Here is a 21,552-nt window from a genome sequence, read left to right on the forward strand (position 1 = left end):
TCACTCCAGGACTGAGGTGCCATGTCCAATGTCACAGGAGCAGCAGTCAAGGGTTGTCCACAGAATCCCCAAGAGACACAAAAAGTTCCTAAAAAACAAACAGGTGGAGAAAAATTCAAAATAATGTAAAGGGAAGGAAAACAACTTCCTCCCTGCTGTTTCCTCTTAGCTTTAATTCGGAATTCTTCTCCATAATGGAAAGAATAGACAACTTGGTATTGGCTCCCTTCCCCACTTTCTGTCTGGGCAGTGCCATGGTGGAAAAACATTAAATAATAATAATAATTCAGGCCATCTGTCACCTCTCAGAGCCGCTGCTGTGCACAGGCCAAGCCTCTCCTGGTGTCCCGGTGCCTCCTTCCCCTGCCCTGCAGAGCAGCTTCATCATGAAATGCCAGAGGGAATTCTGGATAAAGCAACAGCTGGGGAGTTCTCCTGGGAAATTGGCATCTCCACGTCCCCCACGCACCTCTTGGTGGGAGGGAGAAGGGGATGTGCAGAGCTGATGAATTTCCCCAGTAGCATGGAACTGGGAACATCTGCTTGGTGACTTGGATGAAGAGGAGAGGCACCCACATTCCGTTTGTTTCCCTCTGCCATTCTCTGGGACTGGAGCCATAAGCCAGGGAATTTCAGCAACAGAATTATGAAGTCACTTTGTCTGTCCAGTTTTGCCTTGGGGAATCACGAGGATGATGCTGAGTGGAAGTGTGGCAGTGGGGGCTCCTGGTGTCCTGCAGGAATCCCTTGAGTGGGAAAGGTCTTTCCTACCCTCCATAAAACCCCAGGGAGTTTCCTGAGTGACCACACAACCCAAATACGTGTGTGCACCGGTGCCAAGGCTGGCCCTTCAGTGTTTTAGATCAGGGTGACCTTCAGCTCAAGGCCTGGTCCAGTGGAAGATGTCCCTGCCCCTGGCAGGGGGTGGAATGAAATGAGTTTTTAAGTCCATTCCAACCCAAACCATTCCATGATTCTGTGACAAAAATCAGGACAGCCCTGTTCAATTTTCTGCCTGGCACATTTTGACCTCTCTGCTGCTGAAAGGCACGTGGGGCTCCATAAACAATAACCTGCCCTGGGGTCAGGCATGAATCGAAGCTTTGACATTCAGAGAGATCCGATCCTGAAGGAGGGCTCCAAGCAGAGCCCACAGGGAACCCGCCCACAGCCCTCGGGGCTGTATTTCTTCCCCGTGCTAATTTTACTAAAGACACAACTCATATTCCTGTTGATTGAACAGTTTTGTGTTGACAGCGTTGAAGATTTGTGATGAAACTCATCATCAGCCCCAAGAGCGAGCCATTAGTCCCCGTCAGCGCGGCCGGCGAGGCCTCGGATATTTTATGGCCCGCTCTGAAGACAAACATACACATTTATATGTCACTTGTTGCAATATAAATGCTAACTTGTACTTCTTTCAAAACTTTTAATGAATTGTACACATTTCACAAGATTTATAGCGAGAAGCGGACGGCTCAAAATATTGCTTTAAACATATTTGTCACTTTGGCAATGGAACAAAAAAAATCTGGAAGATACTGCCTTTAGAAATAAATCATAAATATATGCGTCTTAAAAGAGTTTATTTTGGTCATTAATAGTTGATGCTCCCTCCCCCACCCAGTGCAGGATTTAAAGTTAAATTATGCAAAATCAAAAACAAACCTTATAATACTTAATCAAACACGCATAAAACTGTCAGGACCAAATAAATTCTCTCAATTAACTTGCTTCAGATTGTGATTGCATTTACTAATTTAATCAACACTAGAATAATTTGGAGACTGGGTAATGATGAATTGCTGCGGTGCTGGACGTGAAGGGCCGCTAAGGTGGTGTGCTGAGGCAGGAATGCAAGAAATGCCTTCGAGGCTGAGGGTAAAATACTCACAGCTGAGTCTTCACAATCATTTAGTAATGGAAACAGCTTTTTTTTCCCATTCAGAGGGGAATTTTTGCCAGCAAACACCCATCATGGGTAGCCCTTGTGTGGATGAATGGCTCCAATGTTAGTCCATGGAGTCAATCTAATTTCAGCCCGAGATGAGCGAAGGAGTCAAACGTGCAGAGACTTTCCCTCCCCATTTTTGAGTCATTTTGTGAGTGTGATCTTTCCCTGGGGGTGGAGACCTCGAGCCCTGCTGCCTTCAGCCTCACTCAGGTCGTTTAGGCTGGAGCTGGAGTAACAGCCCTGCAATATCGAGATGTCCTTTAGCTCAGTCCTTTTGCACTTTGAATGGATCTGCACTTACAATAAAATGGGTCTGACCCCTGCCTAGGAAAGCTTTCAATACTATTACTTGTGGAGAGCTAAACATTACACTTCTGCAGGCGTAAGCAAGGTTTTATGGAGAGGTTCTCATTTACAGGTTCATGTGAAGGAGGCTGTAAGGTGTATTCAACCCTATAAAATACCTGAACCTCAGAAAAATCACACCTGTATTTGGTCTTTAACCTTTCCACACCTGTTTTATAAAAAATAACAACGTCCACGTAGTTGCTGTGGAAATGAACTCATTGCAAGACTCTCCTCCTCTCTCTTTCTCTCTATCTCTGAGAAATATGCATTCTACACCCTAACTGACCATTTTGGCCACTTTTTATTTGAAATGGGGATTGTGTTTTATAAATGTCTGGCACTCAGCATCATTTGGTCCCCAGCAGAAATCAGTAAATAAAAATCCATGTTCTGAAGAGAATATCCAGAATAATAGTTAACAAGTTTCCTTGGGTGACCCAGAAACAATTACTTCCCCAGCCATTCCATAGCCATGTAGACATCCATAATTCTTCAGGGTTTAAAGATTAGTGTTGTTAACATGATCTTATTCAAGCATTCACTGCTGCCTTCCAGTCATATCCAAAAGCACCATTCAAAACCAGCAGCATCTTAAACTCCCTTGGGTTTTGCTAAGCAAGAAATAAAACAAATGAAGGAATTAATTCTTTCCTTTTCCTTAAAGGAGACTTGGGATTCAGTCTGGCCCTTAAATTTTAAATGTAATCGATCCTCCCTGCAAATCTAAAGTGCAAAAGCTTGTGAAATAATTTTTCCTTATTACTTCTTTCCAGATATCATCTCATGGCTGAAAATGCCAGCTTTAATCAGTTTGAGGAGATTTGCATGTGGTAAATAATAATGCAGCCTATTAGACTAATCATATAAAAAGACATGTAGCAAAAAGTGGAACTAATTCCAAATTCTGCAGCCCTTCAAGCCCGGGGTGCAGCCCTGGAGCAGCACTCCCAGCCCTTGGCTCTCCCAGCTCCCCAGGGCTGCAGAGTTTTGGGGTTTTATTTAGGGTTTGGCAGCTTTGGAGGGAGTGAGGGATGTACAGCCCAGCAAAGGCTGCACTGAGCACTCTGCAGGCTGGGGAGCAGCAGTGCCAGCTCCGTGCCGTGTGCCAGCGCAGATGGTCGGGTTGTGGAGCTCAGCGAGGCCAGGCTGCCTGTCCCTGCAGGAATCCTCCTCCTGGAAGGGTTTTATGGATATATATTTTACAGGTGACTTGCGAAATATAAAACTAGAGCAGTCTGCAGTTTCTAAAGAAATAAATGATTGGTGTGAGGCTCGGTGAGACAGTAATATTTGATGTATTCCATCTACGTGACACCTCAGGCTGCTTTCAGCCATAATAATCTGCTGCTGCCAGCCTCTGCTGCTCTAAAAACAAACCAGGGGATGCTCGAGGGGCTGGGGGCTGCCTGCCTCCCTTCTACCCCAGAAAACTGCTCCCTCCCTGCTGCAGGAATCAGGACAGTGAGGGAAAATCCTGTGACTGTGTAGGTGGGATCCCAGTGAACCCAGAAAAGGTTGATGCACGTAAAAAATGTGTGTTGTCCTGTAGCAGGGACACTTGATTACCCCAAAAGCCTCACTAGGCTGGCTGTTCCCTCCACCTCTGGAAAATGGGAAGGTGGTTATTTTAAAGATGCTGGAGTCATGGAAAGATTCCTGCTGACCTGCGGGGGCTGGAGCAGGAGGCAGCTGCACACATATGGTGAGTGAGGAACTGTCTCTAAAACAAATGAAAATAGAATCAGATGCTTTGCCAGGGACAGAATTCCTGCCAAAGCTTGTTGCTGCATCATGTTGGCGAGTCCTGATCTGGCTGATGTCAGAAAGTGCTTATTATGCAGAAAACTCTCGAGGAGAAATGTCATTATTGCCTTCTGTTCCTTTGTAGGCTGGGTCTAATTTAAGAAGGAGGCAGTAAAACCCAATCCATCCCTGCCTCGTGGAGCTGAGCTTTGGTGGGACGGATGAGGAAGCTTCCCACACCCTCTGACTCTGCAAAGTGCTTCCCTAAGAGTGATATGTCAGGCCAAAGTAGCAGCTTTTCTCTGGGAATCTCTGTTCCCTGTTTTTCCATTCATCCATACTGATTATATCATGTGCAGATGGGTCCTCTTAAATTCATTGCATAGATCCATCAGGATCCTCCAGTGTGGATGAGATTTGTCTGCTCTGGGGTCACTTTAGCCACAGCAGCCTCCTCTTGTGTCACCCACAGTGCTGGGCCATGCCACGCTTCAGTGACAGGAGAGGCCAGAGACAAACCTTCACTTGGCAAAGGGATTTGTGTCCAAACTCTGAATTGGTGAAATCACCTACCCTGAGCATTGGCCAATGTCAGATTTAGGGACAGCATTCCGTTTGGTGGGATCAATGGAAAACAGAGTTTGCCCCTGTTCCTTGGTCTTCATTCCAGAGCATCAGTCGGTGTCAAGTCCTCACTTGGCTGGGATAAACCGTGATGGCATCACTGTCAGCACGAGAGGGTCCACTGGGCCAGGAATCCAAAACACCACCTGCTTTCCGATGGGGTGCTCTAAATACACCTCTAATAACCTAATTTTAATGTACATTACTGTAAGAGCTCCTTTTAAAATTATTATTTTTCAGAACCAATAGGGAAGAGCAGGTGAGCACCGCTGCACTCCAAACTCCCCAGGCAGCATCTCCCGGGTGGGGAAAGGATCAGCCCCGAGTGGCCGGGACGTGGGCAGCCCTGGAGGGTCCCCGCAGTGTGAGCAGCCCCTGGAGGGTCCCTGCAGTGTGAGCAGCCCCTGGAGGGTCCCCGCAGTGTGAGCAGCCCCTGGAGGGTCCCTGCAGTGTGAGCAGCCCCTGGAGGGTCCCCGCGGTCCGGGCAGCCCTGGAGGGTCCCTGCAGTGTGGGCAGCCCTGGAGGGTCCCTGCAGTGTGGGCAGCCCTGGAGGGTCCCCGCGGTCCGGGCAGCCCCCGGAGGGTCCCCGCGGTCCGGGCAGCCCCCGGAGGGTCCCTGCAGTGTGAGCAGCCCTGGAGGGTCCCTGCAGTGTGGGCAGCCCCCGGAGGGTCCCTGCAGTGTGGGCAGCCCTGGAGGGTCCCTGCAGTGTGGGCAGCCCCCGGAGGGTCCCCGCGGTCCGGGCAGCCCCCGGAGGGTCCCCGCGGTCCGGGCAGCCCCCGGAGGGTCCCTGCGGTCCGGGCAGCCCCCGAAGGGTCCCCGCGGTCCGGGCAGCCCCCGGAGGGTCCCCGCGGTCCGGGCAGCCCCCGGAGGGTCCCCGCGGTCCGGGCTGTGCCTGCGGCCGCATCCCACGTGGCGGTGCTCCTGCCCCAGGGATGCTGCGGCTGCCGCGCCGCAGCCGACAGCGACAGGCGGGGGGGAGAAAACCAACTCCGAAACGTTGGAAGCTTCGAATTCAGGGCGAAACCTCTTCCCCGAGGTTCTCTCGGTGTGAAGCAGGCATGTCCCCCTCGTGTCGTGCCCTGGCCCGTTCCCCCTGGCACAGCAAAGCTGCGGGATGGAGCGGAGCCTGCGGGAAGCAGCATCAGCCCCTGAATCCTCTGTGATGGATTCTCCGTCCTTCACTGCTGCCCCCTGAGCCTTCTCCACCTCTGTTTTTGGGGACATGAACCAAACTCTTACATTTCTGTGGGACAAACTGCATCCCCTGTCTCTTTTGCTCGGTGGAATTTTGTCCCTGTGTTCCCAGGGCAATCGGCACTGGCAACCCAAGAGGTCTGGCTGCAATTTGGAAAAATGCTTTGCTGACAGTTTGAGAGAAACTTCTGGTGCTGAAAAGCTTTTGAGAGTCTTTTTGACATTGATTATGCATAGACTGTGTAGTGCAAATGAGAAAATGGCTTTCCAGCATCAAACAGTAGCAAAATCCATATCAATAAAAATTATCAAGAAAAAGGAACAAAATGTTTTTGAGACAAAACTGTCTTCAAATTTATCCACAATTTTCAAACTGAGGGAAATCATTGCAAGGAAATAAAGCTGATTTTGGTGCAGATCATTGCACTGCCCCTCTCCTTATGTGGGGAAATATGGATCTCTGTGGCAAAATTGCCCCTCCATCAATAATATGATATATATTTTATCACTACAAGAAACACAGGGATAAGAGCTTCTAAAAATGCCACACATGGTCACCCAACAGACGAATTTTGCTGGAGTATTTTTCTGGGGTGTCTCTGCCAGGATGAATCCTGCTCCTTGCTGCCTAACTTTCCGTAATTCACTTCCAGCCTGTAACTTACTGGTGCAACATTTTGCTGGGAAGAACATGAAGGAGACAAAACCTCAAAGCCCTCATCAATCACAGCCTGGTTCCTGATACAATTAGCAAGTTCTATTATCTTAAGAATGACACTTGTAGCACGGAGCAAAGCCAGGCGCACCCAATATTCTAATTCTGCATGGAAAAAAGGGAAGGCTTGAATTGCATTAGCATTGCATTAGATTCCCATGACTTTTTATATCAGCACTTGTGAGTTATTTATGAATTCATTTATTTACAAGGACAGCCCTTTCTGCATTCAGTTGCCATGGTTGCTTTAACTCTTGTATCCTATTAATTCTGGATGTTATGAAATAGATATAGATCAGACAACCATTGTGTGTTGGCGAGGGTTTTTTTATTATTCTTATTTTACTGTTTGATTCTCTGTGTCCTGACCAGAAAGGCTTTAACACCCATCATCTCTCCAGAGTACCCACTGCCAGCTGGCTGGGGAGGTGCTGTTGGGGCAATTCCCAAAGCTCTCCCCCTGCCAATCCTCCCTGGCACAGAGATGCAGCCTGGGCTGGGAGAAATGTGGCAGCTGATTCCTAGCACAGAGCCACTCCAACTTTGGTTTGAGGCAGCAAGTGAAGAGCAGAGCTGGGAGCAAAGAGGGAATTCAGGAAGTTCCAGCCTGTCTGGGTGGCACAGGGAGGCATGTGGCACCCTCACCTTTGGGAATTGCTGCAAAACCTGTCGTGATGGGGATTGTTTTCCTGCCTTCCCCTTGCACACAGTTTGTTTGCAAAAACCTTGGGGAATCCCAGAGTGCCAAAGCAGACTCAGCCCTAGGGAGAAGCCAGAGGGTTTTGTCACCTCAGAGAGATCAGAGTGTGTTTGAGAGCACAAATCTCACATTCAGCTACTCCCCAACTCCTTCTGGGAGGAGGAGATCGGTTTGGCTGCTCTGCCAGCTGAGGGACAGGGAGAAACTTGGCTGACAAGGGAGAGCTTTGAGGTGCTGCCTGTTCCAGCCAGGACAGAACATCCCTTGAGACTCTGGGGTCTGTCGGGACAAGGAGCTTGGGGTTTGTCCCTTGGAGAGGGCAGAGGTGCTGCTCAGGGAGGAGGATGGCGCTGTAGATCCCAAAGCCAATGTGCTGGAAGTGTTTTGTAATAGAATTCCACAAGAAAATTAAATCAATTACTGAGTCTAATAAAGCTCTCAAGGTTTTTAATTAAACGAAGTTTTAATTAAGGCAGCATGAGCCCATGCTCTTTTGATATTCTGCTTCAGACCCCAGAGGATTGTGACTCCTTTTTGTAATTTACACGGGCTGGATCAATCACCAGAGTCACAAAAATGTGAGAACGATGTCAATTTTATGGGATGAAATACTGTACGTGAGCCTGAAAACTCCAACAGCTCCAGCTGGGAGATGTTTTTAGCTTGGGATCACCTTTCCTGCCATGGGCAGGGCATCAGCCTGAGCTGGTGTCTTGGGAAAAGTCCTTTCCCAAGTAAAACTCCTGCCATCTAATCCCAGAGGCCGCTGTTAGTGGGAAGTTACGTGAAGTCAGAAATTCCCTGTTCCACACTGAGCTGCACTTTTGCCTCCCACAGAAACATCTCCCTCTTCCCTCAGCAAAGCCCATCCGAGGCTGTAACTCTGGTTCAGAAGCCAGGCAGGAAAACTGCAGGCAAACCAGACCCACATCTTCCAACCTGGACATCTGGTAAGTGGCCCCAGAATGTTCTGTCTCTATTTTAGTCTTGTTTTGTACACAATATGCCCAAAACATGCTTTATTTCTTAAGGAGATAAGGATCTTTATGTAACCCATTTTTCCTTAACGCTAAGTCCTTTGTCAGGATTAAAGAATCCTAAAACATCTGCACAGGCTTGGGTGGCAGATGTATAGAACAAACAGCCTAAAATAACATGGAATATTAACCTCCTAAATGAGGTATTAAAAAAATAAAATGAAAGGACCCTCTTGCACTCTTACTTACAGCCAATTCCCAACCCCAGCTACCACGGTGCAGGTGAATAACAAGTGGGAAATGGGGATTTTCATCTGAGGAAGAGAGGGGTGAGGAGGGGCCTTTGCTCACTGTGTGTCTGTAGAGTGGGAAAATGGAAACCTGACTCCAGCTCTGCCCTGCCAGGGGCTGCCCCTGCAATGCTGTGCTGGTGGGAAGCAGGATGCTGGTGCTGTTTCTGGACAGGTGTACACAGCTGGACTCAGAGCCTGGGGCTGAGGGGCTGGCAGGGAGCCCCTCTCCAGTGCTGCTGGTCCTTGAGTCCCAGGGGTGTCTGAGAAAGGCTGGGAGCTGTGCAGAGCACAGGAACTGCCCCGTGCCAGCTCCATGGCTGCTCCTTAGCACTGACAGCTCAGCATGGACGGATGGACAGGGGTGTGGGTGGATGGATGGCTCAGGGCACTCAGTGACCACTCTGTCAATACCCAAGATCAAACCTGATGCGGTTCAAAGTCTCCAGAGCAGGTCAGAAATCCCCTGCAGCACCTTGGCCAGTTAGAGCCCAGCATTAGCAGCCTCTGCCATCCTCATCTCCCATTTCCAACGATCCATACAGGTCCCATCAGTCCTGGCCACAGCCAGCTCCCTCCCAGCCAGCCAGCTAAGGCCATTAGTGTGATTACTGGAGGTCATGAAGTTCAAACCAAAATGTCAATTTTCATTTGGAAGAATGGTCCCATTTTAGGAGCAAAGGGAATTTTTTTCCTCTCTCAAAGAGACCCCCACTGTGGAATCATTGCTCCCCAAAGACTTGCAAATTTCTGGCCAGCGAAAGGTGCCAATAGTTGCTGGAGCCAGTGAAAAGATTAACAAGGGTCACCAGTGCTTTCCTCTTTGCCTGCACTCAAAGGCTCTGGGGCCTATTTGGAAGATATTAACCATTGCCTTTACCTTCTGCACGTTCATCACAGGGTTTGGGGTCTTTATGGATTTATTGACAAGACAGTGCCCATTAATCTTCCCTGCAGAATGCCAGCCTGGGAGTCACTCAGGTTACATCACCCTGCAGACAGGAGCCTTTAGGCAGAGTTTTAAAAGGAAGATGGAAATGAGGTGAAGTAGGTGGTGTGTGAAGCCAAGTGCTGCCCTGAGAGGCCCTGGGGTAGGGAGAGCACCCACCCAGCTGCCTCTGCCAGGGTGTGAAGGCAAAACCTGACCTTGGGGAGGCTGCTGGGCTCTGCTCATTGACTCAGCAGGGTCAGGATGACCCCTCTGTGATCTGGGGTTAATGATCCACATTTGGGGGTGATTTAGGAGAGCCCAGAGATGGCGAGAGGATGGATGCTGACCCCACTCACAGTGTCCCGGGCAGGGCTGGTGATGTCATTGGAAGTTTTAGATGTCTCCTCTCTGGAGAAACTCAAAACAGCTCTAAAAGTCCTTTCTCACACCAGGCTGCTGCTGGGAACACTGGCTGGGCCATTGGCACTAGGAGATGTCACGCTTTTAAAGTGGGTTTTTTCTTCTATGTCATTGTGCTAAATAATTAAGTCTGTTCCATCTTTACCTACTGACAATGTGGCACTTAATTAAGTAGTTTAATTAGAAGCTGGCAGCTTTAATTAAGTTTAGGACTGTAGAGGTGATTGGGAGCCTCCAGCCGAGTCACAGAGCCTTTCCCTGGGCATGAAATGTGGTGGGGGAGAAACCTTTGCTCCCTTGTCCATTGTCCTTAGACACACCAGGGAGGGAACCAACACCCTGCTGCAGCCCCCAGCATCTCCCTGCCAATGAGGGAGGGGTGGTTTGAGCACCATTTGGGAGAGCTGGGGTCACTGGGCCCATGGAGCAGGAGGGGTTTGGCCAGGAGGAAGGGTGGGACAGCAGGAGGGTGTCTGCAGCCACAGGCTCTGCCCAGAGGGTGCCAAAGCCTCCTCACCCTGGCTAAACCTGCTGAACACCTGGGAAAGGTGACTCTGAGCACGACAGGTAGCACAGGGTGAAGCCTGTGGTGGGCTCAGAAGAGCATCTGCAATTCTACACCATGCCCAGGGCTGTCTAAAAGATGTATTGCTTTTTAATAATGTAAATATGTAAATATTACCAAGGTGCCATTAATCCTCATTGCTTCAACATGATACCACTCTTAAGAACAAATGTAATAAGAGATTATTAATATGCAAAGTAATAGTACATTAACCTGACTAACACCAATAAATTCCCAGATTAGCACAAAGCCAGAGGTTGCTCAGGAGCAGCCTGAACCCCGCTTGCCTTGGGCCTCCTCCAGCAGCACCCCAGGCTCTGCACCACAGAGAAATCCCAATTATCCCTGCAGGATCCTTTGCCTGGGGATCCCAAACAACTGGGAAGGAGCAAGGAGGCCCTGGGAGAGGAGGTGGGTAGGAGCAGGCTTGCTTTGGAGCCCTAACAGCTGAGGGTCCTTTTCCAAAGCCTCATGTTTCTCAAAGGCATTTCTTGGCCCCTTCTGGAAGCAGATTTATTTTAAATTCTAAACATGTATTAGGAAGGAGAGTCTTGTTGGTCCCAGGAGCACAGGAGTGAACCCAGGCTCTGTGCCAGAATTCCTGGCTGGACTTGCTAAGATGTAGCCAAGCCTCCATCTCCTTGGTGGCTGGAATTTTCTCCCCAGTACCTGCACCTCTATTCCCAGCCCTAAACCTCAGCTCTGTTAAAGGTTTCCAGTGCCCAAGCTGGGTCCAGTGCAGCCCCTTTCTCTCTGCCTGCCTTTGCTGGTGTGTTTCCTATTGGAATACAAGCACATCCAGGGATTACACATTGGAACAAGTGTCCCAATTTTCAGGTTGCTGTCACCTCTCCTTGGCCCTGGCAGGGCAGCCTCTGCCTTGAGCTGTGTGAACAACAAGCGGGATCAGAGGGAGGACACACAGCAGTCCAAAAAGAGCAGGGGAAGCCATAAAATCTGAATTTAGGGCTTGAAAAGGACATTATTCTGTGCAAATGGCTGTTTCAGTTCAAATCAGCCCTGCCTTGTAAATCCTGCTCATCCCTCTCAGGAGGGAAACCCGGTGAAACAGCCAATATTTCAGGAGCACAGACTCCCAGAGACCTTCACCTCTCAGTGTCCCTTCACCCACACCCACGCACGGGCCTGGAGAGCAATTCAGGCACAACACACGGTCATGGTTTATGCAAAAATTAACCTGTTGCCCTTACTTGGGTCAAAGTAATTCCATTTAATTTGGTAATCTGGGCCCTTTATCATTAATGAGTCCTTGGGGGTTGGGGGTCAGAGCATCCCTTTTTTGGCTGAAGAGAGCAGCAGAGATTACTGTTAATATTCAGGCTGTTCAATAGAGCAGAAAGACCTCTTGCTATTGACAGTACTGCTGGTTTTCACCTCATTGGTGAAGGGAAATTGCCAAATTAATCTCTCATTGGATCTGAAATTAATCCTCTATTTTGTGGTTAATGAACATCAGAACACAGATTTACCTGACTAGAGTATACAGTAGTTGTCTACAAATAATCAAGAATAACCAAGGAAAAGAATAAAACATAGTTTCCTTTCTGTGGAAAAATTTGGTGGAACACAGTAAAATCATCAGGCTGATTGTTTTTTCCCCCAGAGCATTGCAGAGTGATGGAACTCACTGCTGAAGGAGCTGTTTAAGTTTTCCCTATGAAGGACCTAAAAAAGGCTATGAAAATTCATACAATACATGTGCATCTACTGCTTTTAACCCAGGGGCTTCTCATCACTGGGTTGCTGAAGGCTGAGATAATTAAACCACTCCAAGCTCACATAAATAAGGGTTTAGGCCAACCAGAAGAGCTCCAGTTTATCTGCCTGAGCTGTTTTTGTCTCTGTCCCTCACCAATGCCCTCCTTGGACTCTGCCACAGTCCCTGGTGCTCCTTTCTCCCCTTCCCCAGCTCACTGGAGCAGCTGGTTGGAGTTCACCGTGCTCAACTGTGCTTCTCTTTCCAGAATGTGAACCTTCCCTTTCCTTCCATGGTTTCTTTTATGCATCATCATTTTAGCAGGCCCTTTTGTACTGGAAATCTGTTTGCCACATGTTAGCTGGAGCTCATCTGCTGAGATCTTCAGTTAAATATTCATGGGGAGGGAGCAGTTGAACTCAGGTTACACAGCAGAGATGAGAAGGGTGCTCTGGCAGAGGAGACCGACTCCATATCAAGTTAAAAACCCTGTGGAAATGGTTTACCCCACATAAGGCCTGGGCATGGAGAGGTAGGAAAACATCCCAGTCACACTGTGCTGCTAAAGTGTCACCCATAAAGTGTCATCCTGGAGCCCTAAAGCACAGTTCTGGTGGCAGGTGAGACACTGCATGAGCTTGTGGCTGTCACAGAAGCCAGAAGGAACTTTCAAACAGGTTGTGCTTGTAAAGGGAAAAGGAAAATGAAGTGTCCTTGCATTGCACGTGTCCATGCCCAAACACACGGGGAAAGGAGATGGGTTGGATGGGGAAAAGCATCAAAGCTGCTGTGCCAGCCTGAAAGAGTGACCCACAAAGAGGAGATGCTTGGGCAGGGCAAGGTGGAGAGCAGCACTGGCTGTGACAGGGCCTTGTCCCTTTGGAGAAGTCTGGGGACAGGACAGCAGCCTCAGCTTTTGGAGGAATGGCTGGGGACAGCGCCTGAGGAGGAGGAGGCTGGGACAGACCACCCAGCCAGCTCCTCTCCACTGGCTCTTAACTCCCACAACCTGGGAACAGGAACAATAAGGGCAAAAGGACAAGAGAGCAGAAGTCAGTCTGGGGTGTCGGGTAACCGGTTACCTGAGCTCTGCCTAAAGGTAACTTCCTCATGAATAGCCCAGGAGCGCTCATCCGAACGCTCATCCCAACAGCGACATGCGAGGCTGCTGAATTATGCAGGGGGGGCGCTGAGCAGATGGCATCGCTGCCGAAACCTGAGCAGCCACACGACACAACACGCAAAGCCCAGCAATTAACCTTTTCCAAGGTTTCCTCTTGTCTCGGGGATTAAACCTCTTTCAACCCCCTGTGCTCCACTCCTGCCCGAGAGAAATGAGTAATCCCCCAAATAAATATGGGAAATAGATTTCGATAGCTCCGGCAGCCCTGTGAGATCGTCACTCGGGCTCCAGCCCTGCACATGAATAGCTGCAGGTCTGAGAGCGAGAGCTCCGTGCTGCCTCTGGCACTTGCCCTTCCCAGCTCCGGAAGAATCCCACCCTGGTGGGCTAAAGACAGGGAAAATGTGGATTCCAATCCCTGTCACTCCACCTTGGCAGCAGCTTGGTGACCACACAGTGCGGTGAGGAAGGGAAATGTGAATGTGGGCAATGATTTACTACTTAGACGAAAAAAATATTTGCCAAATGCGAGGCGTTCACCTCAGTGCATGACAAAAGCTATTATTTTAACTATGATACTTGATCCTCTTTGTAATTAAACTGATTAATTCACAACAATAGAGTCTATATCGCCTAATACTTTTAATTAACCAAGTGTTGTACATATACTGGCAGAGCATTACTGGCATGCTTCCTAGGCAATACACTTAATTCTGTAATAAATTATTAGGACAAATGACTAAGATACATGGCACCCTGGAAGAGACTGTCAAGAGAGAAGGACTTGAGACTCTTGGGCATTGGTTGGGCCATCATGGAGCAGAACAGAGCCTGGGGAAGGTAAATGTGTGCAAATACAACACTGACAGCTACAGCACCTCCAGAACGAGCTGAATGCAGAGCCAGTCCTGCTCCTGCCACCCCTGGTGACTCAAGATTGGGGTCACCAGCCAATGTAGGGACACCCTAGGAAGGAAAAGAGTGGAGTTGCCAGGGGAAGAAAGCACCAGAATGGATCCAACAAGCAGGATTTGACTCTTGGCACATGCTGGACTTCACTTAGAGGTGACCAAAATTTCTATGATCGGTCACCAGGTATGAGAAGGAAACTTTGCCTTGTAAAGTAAGAATATGGAGCTTAGGGGAAGGATCCTATGTTTTCCCAGGTTTATTATGAATCAGTTAAGAGACAAATACCCTGGGGCTGCATGCAAAGCAAAATTCATTCCTGCAACTTTTATTGGATCACAGTTGAAGAACCTCACGGTCACAGGTCATCCTGTGTTGCTTTAAGACACAATCCCTGGGGTCAAGCTAATTAGCACCAGAGATCACATCACAGGCTTTTCCCTTTCCTCTTTGTTTCTGAGTCCTCTCTGACCTCTGGTCAGAGCTTCCCAGTCCCCACTTGCCTCCAGTTTTCTGGCTGGCAGACCTGTGGCTTGGCTCAGACACTCAGCTGAAGAAACATCCAGGTTTCTTCCTCTTCCAGCTCCGTTTGGAACCAGACAAGAAACAATCCATGGCAAACACAAATTTATCCCTCTCTCCAAATTCTGAGAGCTGTTTGCTGGAGAGACCTACCCATAACTGATACACCACAGCTGAAGGGTTTTCAGCAACATTCAACTGGGGCTGAGCACATTCTCTCCTGTCCCTGGGCAATGTGGGCCAGCACCACTTCTCCTCTGACTGGCAGATCCCAGCCCGTTGTGCTTGGTCAGCACATCACAAAGATGAGTTTCATGCAGAAGCTGAGCCTAGCCCCAGTCTCATAAATTTGTTATGCATTACATCCAATTAATGTAAATTATTACAGTGACTAAATAATGGCTCTGCATCAGATAAGGGAATAATCATAAGTGAGCCTGAATAACCCTTTCCCCTGACTCCACTGGACCTGGTGTGAGGACTGGGAACCAGTCCAACTCCTTTGCCTTTGGAAAAGGGGACATGGACACGTAGTCCTGTCTCAGAGGCAGATTTAGTGTGGGCTTTGGGGGGTCTGTGGTCAGAGTGTCCCAGGCAGGGAGCTTATGCTCATCAGAAATGCCTGCAAGTGTCTGTGCTGCTGAAACCTGGAGGGACCCTGGTGTGTTTTTCAAGGCAGAAGTGGTCATCAATGTTTGCAATAATTCCTGGGCTCAGATTAAATGGAATAAAGGCATGAGTTCTGAGCAATAAATAAATAGTCCTCTCCCTGCCTCAACGTGCTTCTCATGGATTCATTCGCAAGATTTCCTGCCTCTTCCTCCTTGCCTTGCTTGTGCCCAGCTCCTCGTGGTACCTGTTTTACCTTGGCAGAGCAGCCCACAAATCATAGTGACACACCAATCAAGAGATCTGGAAATTTTTACACCACTCTGCCTCTTGAAAGATGAGTCACCTTCTGCACCATGTTCCTGGGCATCCAGATAAATCTGTCACAAACTTCTCCTTCCCTCAAGGTGCAAAATCTTCTCCCTCTCAGTAGAGCTGTATTTCCTCCTTTTAAGCTCCTCTTTCTTGCCCCAACGCACATTCCCACCCCTCGGCCATCTCAGTATATTTCTCCCTTTGTTCCTGTTTCACTGACAACTTCATCCTAATAGTCTCCTCAAAGGAATGATGAATGCATAAGCTGCATATTGATCACTGCAGTGATTGATTACTGGATCTCTTTGACAGATGAGCCTACTAAGGTAGTTGCCAATATGGAGGTATGGATGGCAGGGCCCCCTTGTACAACAGTCTAATGGTATCTGACCTGATAGGGCAGAAAGGCAACTCCCTCATTTCAGCAGGAAAAAAGGCCTCTTTATACTCTTTATAAAATAATTCATAGGAAACTTAAAACACTCAGACACAGAGAGATTGCAAATGGGGAAATATGATGGATTATGGGTTGAAAGGAGCCGACTTCTGGAAGCTAAATTGATCCCCAGGAAAATGTTTTTGTCTGCTTTGAAAAATGGGCAATATCTCAGCAGCTCTGGAGGGCTATAATCTGGAAAATAATTTGCTTTTGATTTCCTTTAGTTTCATGCAGCTTTTTTTTTTTATTTTTTTTTTTAAGTTGGTTCCTTGCAGGCTTTGTTGCTCAGCTGGGAGAATCGGTGATGAAACAGGCGAGGGATTAGCCATGGACAAATACGAGCTGATCCTTACTTATGGTTATAAAGCCCTCACCCCACCCAGTGTCACTTATTCCACGGGAGATGTTACACCCCCTGCAAACAGCATTCTTTTGCCTACTAAAAAAAAGCCAAGCCAAGCATGCAGTTGGGTATGAGTGTATCTGAAATAAGTTAAAGAATCTGTGTCCATGATCCTGCAGAGTCCTGCAACCAAATGTGACAAACACACTCTTTCTCTGAATGTCTCCAGATTGCCAGTGTTCCTCACTAACAATGAGGAGTAGATTGCACAAGGTTTGCTCAGTCTCCTTACTCAGTCCTTGCTCAGTGAGAAAGCCTCTGTGTGTGCTGCTGTGAAATTACACAGTTTTGGGAGCACTGCTAGCAAAACTAGGCAGGGAGAGAATTCCATGAGCTTATTTACTGCTTCTGCCCCTCACCAGGGTGTCCTGCCTCTCTAATTTAGGGGCTGGAAAGAGACAGAACATAGGGGTGGTCAGTAAAGCTCATTTAGAAGCTTCCCTTCAGCAGAGGAGTTTCTTTTGCTCCCATTATTTATCCAGCTTCCCGCTTCTGCTGCTAATAACGAGAAATGTTTTGGCAACAACTAGAAGAGTTTTGTCCGAATTCAAAGTGCTAAGAATAAAATTTATAGGAGTAGTTACAGCCTCTCAGTGCCTGGAAATTCCTTGGCAGTAGGCTTTTGCTCCAGAGAAATATTGAATCAATGGTGTGCTAACAGCTCAGGAGCCTATTACAATAACACGCATACCTTGAGTCCAGACAATCAATAACTCAGCAGGATGCAGCTACCACAAAACAACAACAAATTAGTTAGATTTCCATAGACTATACATTTGGTGAGTAATAATCTGTAAGTGGAAATGAACCCAGCCTGGAGAGACCACTGAGCCAAATGGAGATCTTTTATTCATGGCTTCAACTATTCACTGAGCAGGATGCTTGGGGAGGACTTCAACCTTCTAAATATACATGTGCATGTTTGGCTTTACACATATTCCTACTGAGCCCAGCCACTTTATTGCTACACTGGAGTTCTGTTTGCAAAGGTTTTCCAGTATAAGCCAGGAAAAAGGTCCAGTAGTGAAAGACTGGCAGGTTTAAATTTAATGTATCTTATTGTTTGCACATTTCTATTTTGAGGTATGGCCGAAAATTCCTAAATACAGTCCAGAGGTCAAATTTTTCTCAGGTTACATATTATTGCTGCTGACTTATAGACTTCTAAGTCAGCCAGGATTGACCTCTGGCTGTATAAAGCACTTGAAGCATAAGTGCTCTCAGAACAGCAGAACCACAAATCACCAGGTCTAAGTACTACAAACAGTTTCGAGGCTATTTCCATGGTTTCTCTACAGGCAAACTCCTGTTTCCTCTGAGATATCCAAGTTCATTTTTCTCCCTCTGGAATAATGATTATTTGAATTATTTTTTTAATCACAGGTGCCTATCAAAAGTCAATTAGCCCTTTATTGCTAGACCTCCTGTTAAGTAAAGCTAAATGATAAAGAAAAGTGTGAAAAAGCACAGGTGACATCCACACCTCCCCTACTGATTTATTCAGGCCACAGTTGTGCCTGTCGTGTCCCTCACAGATCTGGATCCCAGCTTTTGCCCAGCACCTGTACAGAAAAGAAGGGGCCACAAAAAATGATTTAAATTACTTGGCTAAATTCAAAGCAGCTCAACTTGCATCTTAGTGTAAATTAGATCAGAAAGTAGCCATGGAGTATCAAAACATTAAATGTTTCTCACGCTCACCTGGTGGGCAGTTTCTGAGGAGGCAGATTTCACAGGCTAGGAGCTGATTTTATCTGCTCAGGCATTAAACTCCCTTATTCTTGACAGATTTTAATGAGCCTTTTTCTGAATACCAGCTTTTATTTTGCTCAAACACAAATACCAAAGAGGATGTGTTACAGAGATATATTTGCTTATTGCTTTTAGTAAAGTCTAAATGTCTGCTGCAAGCTCTCTGGGGAAAACACATCTGTATTAAAAGAGGCCTTTCCAACAGGAGAGACCCTTCATAGCTGCTGTTATTCATCATAAAAGCTTTTAATTACATAGTTCTGACTGGACCTAGTGAGTGGCTGTATCTGTAGATAACACCAACCACTTGCCTCTGTATTTCTTTATATTTTATGATCAGGATGTAATTATCTTTAATTTATAAGAAACACAAATTTTCAAAGGAAATAAGAATCCCTATAATAACAATGAACTTCTGGATATTTCCAACCCTGCACCACAATCTGATGCAAGCTGAGAACAGGCAGGAAAGAGTCTCTTAAATGAAGATATAAAGAAAAGGCTGTGCTTATCACAAGAACATACATTAAGTAGCTCCAGGAACATATGTACCTGTGGGGGTGTTGGGGAGGGTCCAAAATAGTGAATCCCATTTCAGGGAGACATTTTCATATGGATGTGGGGAAGCATTCAGCAGTGTCATGGAGTGATGTATGGCTATTGCCAACACAGGCCAGGCACAAGCACTGCAGTGAACTTCCACACTCGTGCACGTGGAACTATTTTTCATGGATCTGATGAATTCTGCAGCGACGTTCATCGCAGTAGGACACATTATTGCTGCAATATATGACTATCAGTAACACCTACAAGCCTTTAATATTCTGCAGCTGAACTGTGGAAACAGAAGAAAGTCACTTGTAAATGCCTAATTCACAGTGTAAGTGGGTTGTCTGTCAAAATAATGCTCAGATGTGAAACTTCAAGTAGGAAGCCTAAAAATCAGAAAAATGCAAGGAACCTCTTGATGAATGTTAAAAGCAGTTTAGAGAAGGAGAAAACGACCAGAATACTTTTCTGCTTTCATCCTCATCACAGAGTTGCAATTAGCTCTGTCTGTACAGGTATCTAATCACAGGAATTTCATTAGTCTTAGCAGCCATCATCTGAAGAGTAAAAAGGGTTGTTTCAAGCAACAGGGCTTTGTGGGCAGAATATGGCAAAATGGTTTCTACCCTTCATTTTCCCACTACAGGAAATGTCTCCTGCTTATTTCTAGCTCCCAGTTCCTTTGTTTCAATAGAAATGGTGGCTAAGTGTGCTGTGCTCCAGGATTAGCAGCTATTTATAAATAACCTGTTCCTCTACAGATGGAGCTGGTCTCCCATCACAGCACCCATTCACTTATGGGAGCAGGTCCTCAAATCTACCTCTCCAAGGACATGAAAGTTAGATGGTGGCAGGATAATTCAGACTTGGAGAAAGAATGGACTGAAGAGAAGGGATGCAACACAAAAAACACATTAAAAAATAGACATTTTGTGTTACATGATGGAATTGTCCCCTCCTGCCTCACTCCAATGCCAAACCTGCTGCGGATTTGCAGCCTGTGAGTCCATCAGTCTTTACATGTTTGTGCTGCACCTACAGGGAGCTGGCATGGGGTAAATAATGAGCAATAGCTGCAGAAACTGCAGCACAAACCGAGGGGAGCTCCCCTCTCCTGAACAGCAGCGATCCAGCAGGACACATCCTCGTTGGCATTCCCGACATTGGAACCACCTGACAGCTCTGTGCATGAAACATTGTCCAAGGCTTTGGCAGGAAGTTGTGCTTAACGACAGACTCTCATAGGAGCCACTTGATTATATTAGACAGATAATTATTGATCCAGCTATAGTTTATCCTTGCTGCCTAATTTCAATAAACAACAGCTTGGGGGAATTAGCAAGGGATTCTGTTCCCCCTCCCCCTGCTTCTTCAGGATTTGTCAGAAACAAGATGATTTATGTGTATTCCAGTAAGATTCTCGTTTGTTGGCAGGCTGCAGGGATTGTTTGGGGTTGGAAGTACTGAGCTTTTATATTTAAATGCTTCCATGTGAGTATTCATGGGTCTCACTGCCTTGCATTGTAATATCTGAATAATAACTGTGACTTATGCAAACCAGTTTTCAGCTGTTCATCGGGATCAATTTTTCATTTTAAGCAACTCCCTGCCATCCCAGGGAAAAAAAAAATAATAATCTGATAGGCAAGAAGAGTGAGACCCAAGGAAGGCAGCAATACTCTTCCCTTTTTAAATAATGCACAACTCATTTCTGGAGCACTTTCAAATGTGTTGCTTTCTATTAAGCACAGATAATATTCTGAGGATGTTCCCCCCTCCTTTCAGGTGAGGCTTTTGGAATAGCAAAGGTCCACAAAGCACAGGCAGGATGGCCAAATAACTTCAGTTCCTTCAGGGAACACCTTGGTGTCATTTCTCTTTTTTAATAAAAATCTCCCACTTGGACAGTGAAAGAAAATTCTTACTGCTAACAGTTAGATCTCTGCTGGTAAATAAGTTTTTAAAAAACACCCTGGTTTTACTTCTACTTCCTGGCTTAGTTGCTAGAAGACTGCTCTGGATTTAGTTGTTTCTTACTGGCACAGTTTGGAAGCTTGCTGTATAATAAACACTTCATTAAGCAGCAGACTGATGAGTTACAACACGATTTACAGATGAGCACTTGGGAATGATCTGCTCACTTCCAGGCCTGGCCTTCCCTGTGGGAACCAGATCCCAGCTGGAGGTTTTCTCAAGGCCAGTTAGATTGATGCTCTGGTATTTCAGCTCTGACCAAGAGACAGAGTAGCCAAAATTCTTTCATTAACTACCAGATACAAAGGTCACATAGGAAATGGCTTGAGTGGGTATCCATGGAAAATCCCTGATTTGGCAATATCCATGTGCTTGCAGTCTGCAGTTAGGAGGAGCCTGGAGTTCTTGCAGGCATCAGCAAGGAATCCTTTTGTCCAGGAAAATAGAAGGTAAACAGATTCTATACAGGGCACACAGTATTTCATACTGTCACTTGATTATTTACTTTACTTTTAAGAAAGGTTTCAGGATAACCTTTAAAAACTGAACACTAAGAAAAAAAAAACTAAAAGAAACTCAGAAAACCCAACCCTCTTCCCATCTTAGTTCCAAGACCTCCTTACTCCTAAGTCACAGTCCCTATCATAAATTGTAAATTCTGCCCAGAAAAAGGTGAGATAAGGACCTGTTGTAGCTGGGCTACAACAAAAAAAATAAACAGAAAATCTGGCATGGCACAGCCTTCCCATTTCCTTTGGCCTCCCACAAAAAGAGTAAGA

The sequence above is a fragment of the Poecile atricapillus genome, chromosome 20 (assembly GCF_030490865.1).
Source record: "Poecile atricapillus isolate bPoeAtr1 chromosome 20, bPoeAtr1.hap1, whole genome shotgun sequence".
NCBI lineage: Eukaryota > Metazoa > Chordata > Aves > Passeriformes > Paridae > Poecile > Poecile atricapillus.